At 40.9% G+C, this 6,560-nt stretch overlaps 1 protein-coding gene across 12 annotated transcripts in view; it reads left to right on the forward strand.

Annotated features, from left to right (window-relative positions):
• Positions 1-6,560, forward strand: part of KMT2C (lysine methyltransferase 2C) — a 189,509-nt gene that overhangs the window by 11,388 nt on the left and 171,561 nt on the right. The gene's annotated exons all lie outside the window — the stretch shown is intronic.

Genomic DNA, 6,560 nt, shown 5'->3' on the forward strand with positions numbered 1-6,560 from the left:
TTTTTTTTGTTTGTTTTTTTAATTCATGTACCTCTTTCCATTTTACTTGCTTTAGACTGTCTTGATAGACAAAAAAATCCCTCTGGTTTTTACATTGTTAGCTTGACCATGCAATTTTGAAGGCTTTTTTATACTGATGAGGGTTTCTTGTCTATACTTAGTTRACATGCTCACACTTAGAAAAAGTGAAGTCATAGGTAGTTTGGACATGTTTAGACTTGTTAAGTTGAAGCTTGGCCTCAGCTGTTCTGTACCTTCTCAGATRTGCTGTTTTCCTAGTGTGGCTAGAATTTTGAAAAGCACTGCAATAGACATTTCTTAGCTAACTTTTGTATAAAGGCTATAAACATTAGATCAAGCTGTTAAATTTTTCTGGGCTTTTTTTTTCCTTTTTTTTTTCCTTTCTTTTTCTTCTTGTCCCCTAGTATATAGCCTGAACTGAACCTGGGGAATTTGTGTTTGCATGGATGTGATCACGTCATGTGGTGTGAGAGCATATGCCATGACAGCTATTAGTAATGGGCCTTGGGGACAGGGCAGAGGCTGAATTCTAGCTCCTGTAGTCATGCCACCTAGGTTTCTTTCTTAGGAGCATTGTGATGATGTAGTTTCTGTCTGAATTGTTTTCTTCCAAAACTTTTAACAGAATAATTATATTTATTTTACTGTTCTAAAGGAGCTTACTAATRAAAGGAGGAAGTGTATTGAAATTGTGCTGAAGTCTTTATGCTTAGTCAGGACTTGAGTCTGAACAGGGGCCTTCTAGTAAGAAATATTAAACAAAGGTGTTTAGGTGTGATTTAGGCTGTCTCAACATCACCTTCATGCCCTGATCTCTGTTGTCTGTACTTGGCATAAGTTACTTCAAATAGGGTCCCCCCCATCGGATTTCAACACTGTGTGTAATTACACAGCAATGTAAACAATGAATTGAACTTCAAAATATTTGTAAACCATTTTGGGAAATGACTCTGACCTGCTTTGAGTAGGAGGTTGGACTGGCTGACCTTTGAGGTCTTTTTCAACCTGAGTTACTGTGTGATGCTATTCCATGAGCATCCCTTCTGATGGTGATATCCATTATTTATGTTGTATCCATTGCTTTTACATGATGAATGATGTGTAATAACTTTTATTTCCTAGATGGTGTTTTCATGTATTGTTTATGGAAAGAAAGTAGTTTACTCAATCTCTTTGTTTCATTGTCTGTTTCTTATTTTCTTTGTCACCTGATACTTGCTTTATCTATTAATCTGTGTGATATCAAATACACTGAATAAATTATTACTTCCTTACCACATTGGGATTGTTTTTTTCAGAAATGGTGTCACCTGGTATTCCAGATTTTCTTTTCAGAAAGTACATTTAAAAGTTTATCTGCTGGAAAAGGGTAGGGCTATTTTGATTACTTTAAAGCAAATATGTCAGAATTTATATTCTCACTGGATTTCTGTCATGCACTGTTGAAAACAGTGCTGTCCTGCCTGTGCTAGCAGCTAACAATGCATGTCACTTGTCATGAGTCATTTTCTAAAGGCCTGGGAATGTTTAAGTGTTTCTGTTTTCTACCTCTTCTCCTCTTGCATCTTCTTTTGAACTTGTGGTCTTTTAATCTATGTTGGTTTTTAGTCCTCACTGCATTTATTTGCTCACCCCTTTATTTCTTTTTGTCATRAAGAAAATTGTCATCAGGAACTGTAGTGACAGGGCAAGAGGGAATGGCTCCAAACTGRCAGAGGGGAGGTTTTGATTAGATGTTAAATTCTTTACTGGGAGGGTGGTGAGGCCCTRGCACAGGTTGCCCGGAGGAGTTGTGACTGCCCCATCSCTGGAAGTGTTCCGGGCTTGGAGCAGCCTGGTCTAGTGGAAGGTGTCCCTGCCCATGGCTGSGGGGTTAGAAGTAGCTGATCAAGGTCCCTCCAAACCAAGCCATTCAGTGATTTTAAGGAGTACTACGTGATCATTTCAGTGACGTGACAGTCTATCCCTAGCAGCACTCCACAGCAGTGTAAAACAGACACAGGTCATGAGACTGTTTCTCCTGCAGTGTTTCTGTAAGAAAGCACCACGTGCTGCCCTACTTGAGTACCAGGGGAAGCAGTGAAGAAGTGAGTGAGGAAATCTGATTTCCAGAGGTAATGCAAGATTTGAAGACCTTTGTTTTTTCTTTCAAGTATTTTGGTTTTGAAACTTTTTAATCTGATCCAGCCCATGCCTTTCTGTTGATACTGTATGATACTGTATGCCTTGTGGCACTGGACACTAATGACACCTTGTTGAGCTCAGGCTCCCTTATGAGATCTGTGCTGATGCTCTGCAGTACATATCAGCCATAGAGGCAAAAGGGGACACTCCAGCTTGTTATTAAGGGTTTCTGCCTCAAATTCATACCCATCAGTCAATCAAGTGTAATGGTAGGCTTTGTATTGGAGTGACCCATTCTGCCATCTCTGTCACAGGGATGGTTGCCTTTGGCTAAAGCATGGAAAGATGTCAGGGAAAAAAAAAATCCACCTTGAGTCTTTCCGGTTATATTTGCCCAAGCTTGCCAGTCAAAGCCATGAGAAGAGACAGAATGTGATGCATTCTATATCGAAAGCTGTTTCAATTACCTGCCTTAGATTGCTGTTCAAATTCTATTTCTAAAAGCAAGCTTGCTAGGTATGACATCTTAGATGTAATGGCTTTAAATCCAATTTATCACAGTATGTTAATGTGGGTATGCAGGTAATACACAAAATGTGTTTCTTGGCTATGTGACATGCTGCCAGCCTGTCTTTGGGTCTAGATATGATCTGGTTCATGCTCAAGAAGGAGGGGAGAGGAAATAGACTGTTTGGAACCTTTCTTTATTTTTTTCTTTTACTTTTAGAAATGGAGTCTGCCTCTAGAGAATGTTGTAGTACAGGTTAGAAACGAAGAACTTACAAACCCCTTTAAATGCAGTAGAAAAATAAGTCAGTCATCTCAGTCATCTTCTATTTAATCCTTTGACATGGAAAGTGGAATTTACAGAGAAATTATTCAAAGAAGAGCATGGTTTGAGTTGCTATATAGCATGGAAGCATAAAGAGATGCTAGAAGGTAAAATGTCTTTACATTTCGGTAGAATTGCCAGGCTAAGGAGAATTACAATTCTCTACAATTCGGTAGAATTGCTCTGCTCATTGTCCATTTGTAGCTCAGTACTTAGCCTTAATCTCAAGTTGTTAAAACTATAATATTTTTAGAAGCCCATTGAATATTTTTGAAATAAAGGTCAGMAGGAGTTAAGGAAAATGTTTAAGAAAGACAAACATATTTTTGTGCTTCTTAATRTATCCATCTTTGTACATTTTAAAATCAATGAAGTAACAAATCAGATGTATGACCTAGTTTGAGTAATCAAGTAATACTTCCGTTGAGAAGCCCATATCTCTTTGTATATGTGTTCTATCAGAAATTTTGGTAGGAATGTGTATTGATAGGAATGTATTGGAATTGGTGACTTGTCCATTTCTGAATTCCTTTTGTTTGCTGTGAAGAAACATTCTCCCAAAGTTAGGAATTGTAAATGGGGTCTATCACAAACAGATAGGGTGTGCTTCGCATAATGTGTCTTGATTAACTCAAGTGTGGCATCCTTGAGTTAATCAATTTGAGCTTGGAAGAAAACAGTCCACCATATGTATAGACATAAGTTTTTATCCTAATCATTAAATCTATCACTTCTGTTGCTTAAAAAAAAAAAAAGTCTGTCTTAGGAGAGATGACTGGRCCCATTTTTCCCATGTACATTTTCTTGGCAGAAGTGTTGGCATAAACAGTTCCTGCCTTGCCATTGTGGTGACACACGATTGTGGGGATGTGTGAATTGGGGCACGGAGCTGCTGCAGACACAATTGCTTTGCCTTTTCTCAGTGTCCAGCCCCATGGCTTCTAGCTGCTGCCCTGTAGCAGGTTTGGTCCATGTGCCTGGTTCACARTCCAGTGTTCAGCTGAATGGGAACAGTTCTGAGACTGGGAAGAAGAGGTGGGGTCAGCTTCAACTGRAACTGCTGCTGAACATAAAATCCTACTGAATGCAATTTATGGGCAGTTTGTGTGGAGAAGGAGTAATCAGTCAACATGACTGGTGTTGGACCATGTCTGACTGTGCTGTAGTAAAATGACACTTTGTCCTTCCTGAAATTTTTTATGGCAATTAATGTTCTTTTACAGTAAAAGAAATCTCACCCTTTGATGTGAGAGAAAATACATCCCAGTGTTCAAAGCTCTGGGGAAGAACAAGGCTGGCTAATAYGGCTTCATACCTGTAAGCTTGGATCTTGGGTCACATGAACAGCAGGGAAAAGTACTGAGTAATTTATTATTATTATTTTRAGCAGCTGTTACTAAATTACAACCTGTTTGTGCTAGCAGCCTTAAATTTGTCAGGTGACCCATTACCTGGTAGGTTAAAACCTACACTTTTTAACAATGTAACATGTGAAAATAGCGGAATGTTTGAGGTTCAGCAGCACGGACAACGCTGTGAATTGATGGAGGGTCAGTCATGATGCTGGGGTATCACCTGCAGTGGTACCACACCAGGTTTGTAGTGGAAGCTCATCAAAACAGGCAGTTATGGGGTRGATGACACACAGTGGTGCTCCAGCCTTGCTTGACCTACTGACTCTAAACACTCCTTTTATAATACAGTTTGGAAAACCCACTGCTTCTATCTGCTGTTTGTATCTTCTTTGGTTCAAGAGGAGCTTACTTTAGTTGATCTCAGAATAATTGGTTAGAAAAAGTGTTTAAACTCAGCAGAGTCGCGTGTCCAACAGGGTCTCGTCGTGGTTGAACCCAAAGGACTGTGAGTGTGAAGGGAATAGGCAAAGTGATTAACGACTCAGTAGGGGCTTTGAAATTCACCACTTCTTGGTTGGATGGAAGCAAGCAACCCTTACTGCAAAATAAACCCCTGACATTCACCATCTCAGCTAAGGTTTAGATTAACATATTTAACCTTCTCATTGCAGCAGACTGAGTGTGCTAATACGTGTGGTTACAGAGATGTGCTGATAAGCCAGTGCTTGATAGCTCCTTGTAGCCAAATATATTTATGTGTCCGTACCTGTACTAACATGGCACAATGGCTCTTATACAATAGTTACTTGTTTCAGAGTAAACACCTGAGATTTTTTCATGTGAGTGCTTTCTTTTTAAAATTTTATCTTCATCTCTGGGGAATGGATTTGATAAAAATTTTCCTGTAGGCTGGGAACCTGGAACATGTTTCAGTYGAAAATGGAAGGAGAGGCAGCATTGGTCCACTCCCTCTAGCTGGGTAGATCCTGTTCTGACTCAGTGTGGGAATTTGGGTTTGTTTTGCTCAGGCTTAGAGGTGAAATAGTATCTTTGAGTTGCTAGGTGCATTTATTGAGAATTTCTCTAACCGATAGTCATAAGGCAATACTAAACTTACTTGCTTGTCCACAACAGATGGTGCCCAAGATTAACTATGTCCAGCTGCAGCTTGATGTGACAGAAGAGAATTTGATGAGAGAAAATATTAAGATGAGTGAGAAAATAGATGTAATTCACAGCCTTTTTTATTTGGCAGACAASTTAGATTATTGTTGTCAACATGTCATCCTGTGTCTTGCAGATGTCTTATACTTAAATTTTAAGAAAACTTGGGTTTGACAGAAGCAAAGCATGACACAACAGCTGCTTTGGCGTTTTTTGTGAAGTTGAACAAAGGTAGTTGCATTACCGCTCAAATTGGCAGGACCCATTGGTTTGCAAGTATCTATCAATACAAGTGAAGTGATACACTTGCGTAATGTTGTCTTGATTTGTTTTTCTCTCTGTAGGAGAATAAAATTGGCARGGAGAGTTTGGAGGATTAGGAAAGAGCCATTTGTAGATGGACATTTGTCAAGCTTTGCTTTCTTAGCTTGTCCATTCCAGATTGTTTTGGAGAAGTGTAGAGCAGCCTGGAAAATGTTTGGCGGTGGAGAAAGAAAACTAAAACATAAACCACTAAAACTACAAAACTGAACACCAAGAAGTTTCACCTCAACATGAGGAAGAACTTCTTCACATTGAGGGTGGCAGAGCGCTGGAACAGCTGCCCAGGGAGGTCATGGATTCTCTCCTCTCTGGAGACATTCCAAACCCACCTGGATTCGTTCCTGTGTCAGCTGCTCCAGGTGACGCTGCCTTGGCCGAAGGGTTGAAACAGATGATCTCCAACCCGAACAGTCCGTGTTTCTGTGGAAGAAGAGAGAAAAAAAAAAACAAAACTATTCCCGAAGTCCCACGTTAACGTTTCACGGGTGAAATCCTGGTTTTCCCAGAGCAGCCCCAGCAGCTGAGGAACGGCCGCCAGGAAAGCGGCTGGCGTCTATGGAAACGTAACTTTTGGTTGCGGCGCTTTGTTAAATGGCAAAGTGCGGGCGTGGGGGGAAGGGAGCGGAGCGGGAGCGCTGCCGCCCGCCGCGCTCGGAGGGTGCTCCCGGGCAAGGGCGGCGGGGGGAGCGGCCGGGCGCTCCCGCGTTCGGTGCCCAGGCTCGCCGCCGGCCTCGCCCGCC

This window comes from Malurus melanocephalus, unplaced genomic scaffold, assembly GCF_030028575.1.
Source record: "Malurus melanocephalus ecotype Western Australia unplaced genomic scaffold, MMel_1.1 scaffold_52, whole genome shotgun sequence".
Classification (NCBI taxonomy): domain Eukaryota; kingdom Metazoa; phylum Chordata; class Aves; order Passeriformes; family Maluridae; genus Malurus; species Malurus melanocephalus.